Raw genomic sequence first — 7,788 nt, forward strand, 5'->3', positions numbered from 1 at the left:
TCCGTCGGCCAACGCAACGACGGATGCGGGTGATGTGCCTCCCGCAGCTCCACGTGCGACCCCTGCCCAGCTTGGAGTGTCTACGAAGTGGTGCATGCCATCTTTGGGCAGCCTGACTCCGCCGGCGTTCCTTCGGGCCCAGCGGACTGGGCTTGGATCCAGGCCTGGATTCAGATCAGCGCCGGTTGACCTTGTTACACCTCCCCCGGTGCCTATTCCACTGGCACCACGTCCGCCACCGACATTGGCTGTGTCCCCAGCCGACGTCGACCCCGGCCTCCACCTCGAGGTAGGCACGCAGACGAACCAGTGTCTACCGACGTCGACTCATACTTTTGCGCCCCTGTTCTACCCTGGCTCTTTGAGACCAGATTGGCAGCCAGAGGAGGGTGAGGAGTACTGGAGAGGGGTCTGGAGACCCTTTAAGAGACCAGTTGGTGTATGAGCAGGACTGGAAAGCGGAACTGGAGGAAGCCAGTGGTTTGGATACCTCACCAGACTGTGGCATGTTGTCTCCTCCTACCATGACTACGGCGGAGGGAGCGTCGTATGCAGTGGAGTTGCGTAGGGCATCTGAGGCTCTCCACCTTGAGCTACCTACGGTGGCAGTCAGGACTAACCTCCTGACAGAGGTGCTTCAACCAGCAGCGAGCTCTTCGGAGCCGCTGCTGCCGTTTAATGAAGCCCTCACGGACATCCTTTTGGGCATCTGGTCCAGGCCCAACACATGGGCTCCTGTGGACAGGATGATTACTCGACTCCACCGCCTGGCCCCGGCGACCCCACTTTCCTCTCCCAACACCCCACCCCTGAGAGCTTGGTGGTCCAAGCCTCCACATCCAAGGGTGCATTACCTACCGCTCCCCTGGATAGGGAGTCTAAAAAGCTGGATCATCATGGGTAGAAGATGATTTCTTCCTCCAGCTTGGGACTGCGGTCAGTAAACACTGCATGTCTATTGGGCCGTTACACACACTCCATGTGGGACACAGTTGTGCAAGTGCTGCCTCAGTGCCCGGAGGAGGCCCGGGCTGTGCTCTCTCAAGCAGTTGCTGAAGGGAGAGACGCGGCTGGATACCGCTGATGCACTTGGCAGGACGATTTCCACGTCAGTAGCCCTTCGACACTACGCCTGGTTGTGTTTGACTGTTTTTTCCGGGGAAGTCAAATCCACACTTATGGACATGCACTTTGAAGGCCGTCACCTTTTCGGCAACAAGGTGAACAACACACTAGAGCGCTTTAAGGACTCTCGGACTACGGCCAGGCCCTTGGACCTCTCCACCACCCACCCAGCGCAGTCTGACTTTCGTGGCTGCAGAAGGGGTGCCCCCCTATGTACCGCCCAGAGCCACAGGCTGGTGCAAGCTGTTCAGCCCCAGCTCGGTTGGGGAGGTGGGAACCACCACCATGGTTCTGGGGGCCAGCGAGTGGGCAAATCCACCACAGCCCCCTCTGTAGCAGCCTCCAAACTCCTAGTCCGACCTTTCAGGGTCACCAAACGCCAGTGAACGGCAGGATCCGCCATTACCTCCCCCACTGGCACACCATCACGTCGGACAGGTGAGTTTTGCAAATAGAAGGGGCTACTCCCTCCCCTTCGAGACCACCCCTCCATCCATACCACCTCAGTACCATCGCATGTCGAGGTTGTGCATCCCATTCCTCTATTTGATGGAGGATCAGTTGGCCCTTCTCCAACAGGAAGTTTTGGCACCCTTGGCCAAGGGAGCCATCAAGCACGTTCCTGCCACAGAAGTAGGTCATGGTTGCTATTCCCACTGCTTGCTGCTGCCCAAGAAGGACAAAGGCCTGCGTCCTATCTTGGATCTCAGGAACGTCAACCGATTCCTCCGGAAGAAGAAGTTCAAAATGTTGTCGCTCGCTCTGGTCTTGTCTGCCCTCGAGCCTGGAGACTGGATACTGGATGATAGTGTTGCACTTCCAGGACGCCTATTTCCACATTCCCGTCCTGCCAGCCCACAGGCATTACCTACAGTTCACTGTAGGCCACAAGCTTTTTCAGTTTACTGTGCTCCCTTTTGGCCTTTTCAGTGCCCCTCAGGTGTTCACAAAAGTGATGGCGGTGGTCGCAGCACATGTGCGCCGATCAGGGGTTCCAGTCTTCCCCTATCTAGACAACTGGCTGTTGAAGGCTGGCTCGCCCCAGGCTGTTGTTTTCCACCTCAGATGATGGCCGACCTCCTGCATTCGCTTGGGTTCTCCATCAATGTGCAGAAGTTACACCTAACCCCCTCTTAGAAGCTCATCTTCATCGGAGCGCATCTGGACAATACACAGTTTAAGGTTTATCCTCTTGAACAGCGAGTCTGGAATATTCGGGCTATGATTCCGATCTTTCAGCCTCTATCCCGGGTTTCGGTCAGGATGACCCTCAGGCTGCTGGGTCTGATGGCCTCCTGCATCCTGCTGGTGGATCATGCCAGATGGCATATTCTGGCTCTGCAGTGGGACCTGAAGTTCCAGTGGGCCCAACATCAAGTGAATCTGTCCGATTGTGTCCAGATCTCTGAGGGCACTTCACACTAATTGCAGTGGTGGCTTACGGACCAGGATTGGGTTGAAGGCAGATCCTGCTCCCTTCCTCAACCAGAGTTCACAGTTGTGAGCAATTCCTCAATTCTGGGTTGGGGCGGCCACATGGGGGAGGTGTAGATCCGAGGCTTCTGGTCTCCGGCAGAGTCCAAGCTCCACATCAACCTTCTGGAGTTTCGGGCGATTCGTCTTGCACTCAAGGCATTCCTTCCCTCTGTCCGGGGAAGAGTATTGCATGTGTTCATGGACAACACCATCCCCATGTGGTACTGCAACAAACAAGGCGGGGTGAGGCCGTGGACCCTATGTCAGGAGGCCCTCCGCTTCTGGACATGGCCGGAACATCAGGGCATAACCCTGGTGGTCAACACCTGGCAGGTTCTCTGAACGCCAGGGCAGACAAACTCAGCCGCAGGTACATGATGGATCACGAATGGCATCTTCACTCGCAGGTGGTGCAAGGTCTCTTTCAGCAGTAGGGAGAACCTTGGTTAGATCCATTCGCCACCGTAGAGAACGTGCAATGTCAGCAGTTCTGCGTGTTGGAATTTCCAAGGTGGCATTCGCTTGGCTGCGCTTTTCGTTGCAAGTGAAGTTGCGGTCTTCTATATGCCTTTCCGCCTATACCACCTCTGCCCAGAGTGCTGACGAAAGATCAAGCGCGACCAGGCCCAAGTCATTCTCGTGGCTCCGGATTGGGCACGAAGAGTCTGGTATCCCGAGCTGCTCAACATGGCCATCCACCCTCCGATCAGACTGCCTCTTCGGGAGGATCTTCTGTCACAGCAGCAGCGGATGGTCCTCAACCCGAACCTGTCCAGCCCCCACCTCTTTGCGTAGAGATTGAGTGGCGGCAGTTGACGTCGTTTGACCTGCCTCCCGAAGTCTACAATGTTACCTTGGCAGCCAATCAGCCCTCCACTAAGGCGGTATTATTTGTTAAATTAATTAATTTTGTTATTATTTTGGGAGCGGGTTGTGGGTTTATAGGGGAATAGGGTGGGAAGTAATTTAATTATAATTATTCATTTTTTATTAATTAATAATGACGTATTTATGTTTTTATATTGCTAAATGTGGTAAACAATGTATTATTAATTAGTTATTAATTGTTTGTTAATCATTAATAATTAATTGGTAAATGTGTAAATTGTGTTATTTTTTTAGAAGTGGGTTGTGGGAGTAGGTTGGGAAGTAATTTAATAAGAATTTATTTATATTTTTAATTATTTCATATTTATGTATTTTAAATTTTATAAAGAAAATTGTTGTAAATAATATATTGTTAATGCGTTAATAATAATTATTAATTATTAACTACTGTTATTTGTGTCATTTTTTTAGAGTGTGTTGTGTGTCGATAGGGGATTAGGCTAGGAAGTAATTTAATTTAATTTTTTTAAAACTTTTTTTATAATATCTATTTTGTTGTTTTATATTAATTGTTTGATTTAAATTATTATTGTTCTTAAATTGCGTGTTAATTGTAATTAATTAATAAGATACTTCTTAATTAATTATGTTAATAGTGTTATGTTTTAGAACATTGGTGGTGTCATTTATAGGAGGAAGGCCCAAAACATTTCATTTATTAATTGTTTGTTTATTAATTTTAATTATGTGGCTTGAGTGCAAATAGAAAATTATTCCCCTAGGCAAACCAACACTTTCCCTACTGTTGCACGTGCTGGAGTGGGAATAGTAATTGTTACCACTCCGCTATCGAACACTTTCCCTACTGTTGCACGTGCTGGAGTGGGAATAGTAATTGTTACCACTCCGCTATCGAACACTTTCTCTACTGTTGCACTCCCTGGAGTAGGAATAGTAAATTATTCCTCTCCGCTATCCAACACTTTCCCTACTGTTGCACTTGCTGGAGTGGGAATAGTAATTGCTACCCCTCCACTATCCAACCATTTCCCTACTGTTGCACTAGCTGGAGTGGGAATAGTAAATTATTCCCCTCCGCTATCCATCACTTTCTCTACTGTTGCACTCCTTGGAGTGGGAATCGTGAATTATTCCCCTCCGCTATCCAAAACTTTCCCTACTGTTGCACTCGCTGGAGTGGAAATAGTCATGTTTACCTCTAAGCTATCCAGCACTTTCCCTACTGTTGTACTTTGTAGAGTGGGAATAGTAATTGTTACCCCTCCGCTATCCAACACTTTCCCTATTGCTGCACTCCCCTGAGTCGGAATAGTAATTTTTACCCCTCTGCTATCCAAAACTTTCCCTACTGTTGCACTCGCTGGAGTGGGAATAGTAATTTTTACCCCTCCGCTATCCAAAACTTTCCCTACTGTTGCAGTCACTGGAGTGGGAATGGTAAATTATTCCCCTACACTATCCAACACTTTCCCTAACGTTGGACACATTGGAGTGGTAATAGTAAATGATTCCCCTCCGCTATCCAACACTTTCCCTACTGTTGTACTTTTTGGAGTGGGAGTAGTAATAGTTACCCCTCCTCTATGCAACACTTTCCCTTCTGTTGCACTCGCTGGAGTGGGAATAGTAATTTCTACCCCTCCGCTATCCAACACTTTCCCTACTGTTGTACTTTTTGGAGTGGGAGTAGTAATAGTTACCCCTCCTCTATCCAACACTTTCCCTTCTGTTGTACTTTGTGGGTGGGAATAGTAATTGTTACCCCTCCGCTATCCAACACTTTCCTTACTGTTGTATTTGCTGGAGTGGGAATAGTAAATTATTCCCCTCCGCTATCCAACACTTTCCCTACTGTTGTACTTTGTAGTGTGGGATTAGTAATTGTTACACCTCTGCTATCCAACAATTTCCCTTCTGTTGCAATCGCTGAAGTGGGAAAAGTAATTTTTACCTCTCTGCTATCCAACACTTTCCCTACTATTGTACTCGCTGGAGTGGGAAAAGTAATTTTATTCCTTCCGCTATCCAATATTTTCCCTACTATTGCTGTTGATATAGTGTAAAATGTAATTGTAAAAAAATAAAAATATTTTTATTTATTATATATATATTTTATTTTAATTTTACTGGTATATGTATTTATAATTTTTAATATGTTTCTAACATTTTACAATTTATTATCATAATTTGTTTAATAAGTAAATATATTATATTTTATATATCTGTTTATTGTTTTAACATATTTATTATTTCTAATTTTAAATATTTTATCATAATTATACCTATCTTTTTTTAAATATGTATTTATTTTATATTTTTTTACACGTTAAAAAAACCTATATTTTTTACAATATTTTTTTCCTCAATATTTTTACACTTACCATGATGAATATAGGATGTCGATATTCTTGACTTCGATTGTTAGGTGTCGATATTTTGGGACCTCAATATTGTGGTCATCGATATTCTGTCAGTGACCGACCCTCACAGTGGTGGAAGGCTACTGCTTTTACCAGGAGCTAAGCAACATGAGCAGGTTGGTTGCATAATAATGTATAGTTTTCAGTGGCAGGGACAGGTCCTTTTTACCCGCTGTTACTGAAGTGAGCCCCACAGACTCACTTACCTTCTTTTTACATTTCTGCTGCTTGGTGTTTAACTGATCCTGGCCTACACTGGGTAGACGTAGAGTCGGCTGGCAGAGAAGTAATGACTCTGTGCTAGATTTATTTGTGCCTGGGAAAGATAAAGCACATAAAGGTAGAGCAGTACTGTGTAGAGCATGAATGGTTAGTGTTTGTATGCCTCCTGAAGAATATATTTCATGAGTGATGTAGTGCTGTGCAGTACGTGTGCTAGTGAGAAGTACAATATGTGAAGGATGAAGTGTTGTGCAACGTGCACATGATGAGAGTTTGTGTGCTGGTAGTGTGTGTGTGTGTGTGTGTGTTTTCAAATCGCACACCCTGGTACAATGCAGAAGAACTACATTACTGATCAGAGTGCATGGAGTAAATGTGGGTGCCTGTAGTGGCACAATGCATGGAAGTAACAGTACTGAAGAGAATGTGTGCTGTGAAAGTATACTGTGTGCTAGAGTCCCTCCAATTGTAGATTAAATGGAGGACCCTGGGTTCCATTTTGAGAAGCACAGGCCTGCCTGGTGTAGACATGAGGAGTAGAGGAATTCCCCCAGACAGATTTGTGTATTGCTGGATTCCTGTGAGCTGGGTTGGACACACACTGAAGGAAGGAAGAAACCGACGCCCCTTGACACTACAAAAGACTTCTCTGTGATTCAGTGATAGATCAAAAGGAAGAGTCCTTGACACATCTCAAGGAGATAGGGCTGGTAAGGGAATCATAAAGAGCTGGGAGCCAGTATTAACCTTTTGTTGCACATGCCACTGTGGCTGACAACCAGGTGTGAACACTAGTCACTCCCGTGGCTTGTGTTGTGGGACAATCGGCTTCAGAGCCTTTCAAGAAAAAAGGAGAATGGCTCCAAAAGAAGCAGAATGCCAACATAAAACGTCAACAACTCAGACCGTAAATCACATTTGGTGTCTGGAAATGGACTATAAGAAGGGAAGAATGAGATCCCAAACTTTTTAATCTGGCAAACAGTCAAACACGCTGTGTGAGAAGATGAAGTTCTGCAAAACGTCTGCCTGTGACCAGTTCTGGGAGCAAAGGCCTGCTAGTCTCCCTGCTTGGTGATGAAACATCATCCAGGGAAACCATGACCAACAGTCCCGGAGACTTGAGCATCAGGGTCTGCCTTTTGCCATAATCATTGTGTTCTGTGAGGAAGAGGAGAACACTGGAGGCAGCTAGGTCCAATAGGAAGCTCTGCTGTGACAGGAGAAGAAATATAAGGCCACTCAATTGACTTTGTCGCTTCAACTTTTATTCCTCAAAAGAAGCGAATAACATCAGTCAAATGTCCATAATTAAAGAAACCCTCCTCGGGCTCCTGGGTCTGTAATTTAAAACGTTCCAGGACTCCATGGCCCATTTGAGAGCCAAACATTCCTTCTCAGTAGTAGAATGAGACTCACAAGGTAAACAGTTTCATACTAAGAAAAACCGCAGGATGCAAAGAACCCAATGCATCTGGTTGTGAAACGACCGCACTCAAGGCCACATCTGAAGCGTCCACCTTTAGGATGAACTGTCTAGCAAAGTCAAGGCAGGCCAACACTGGCTCTCCTCACAACAGATCCTTCAGTTGACCAAAACTCTTTTGATGACAGGGCAACCCTTCCTTCACCTGAGATGGATAAGTCTTTGATAATAAAATGCCGGTAATAGCCGACCAATCCCAAAAATGCTCTG

This window comes from Lissotriton vulgaris, chromosome 12 (genome assembly GCF_964263255.1).
Source record: "Lissotriton vulgaris chromosome 12, aLisVul1.2, whole genome shotgun sequence".
Lineage (NCBI taxonomy): Eukaryota > Metazoa > Chordata > Amphibia > Caudata > Salamandridae > Lissotriton > Lissotriton vulgaris.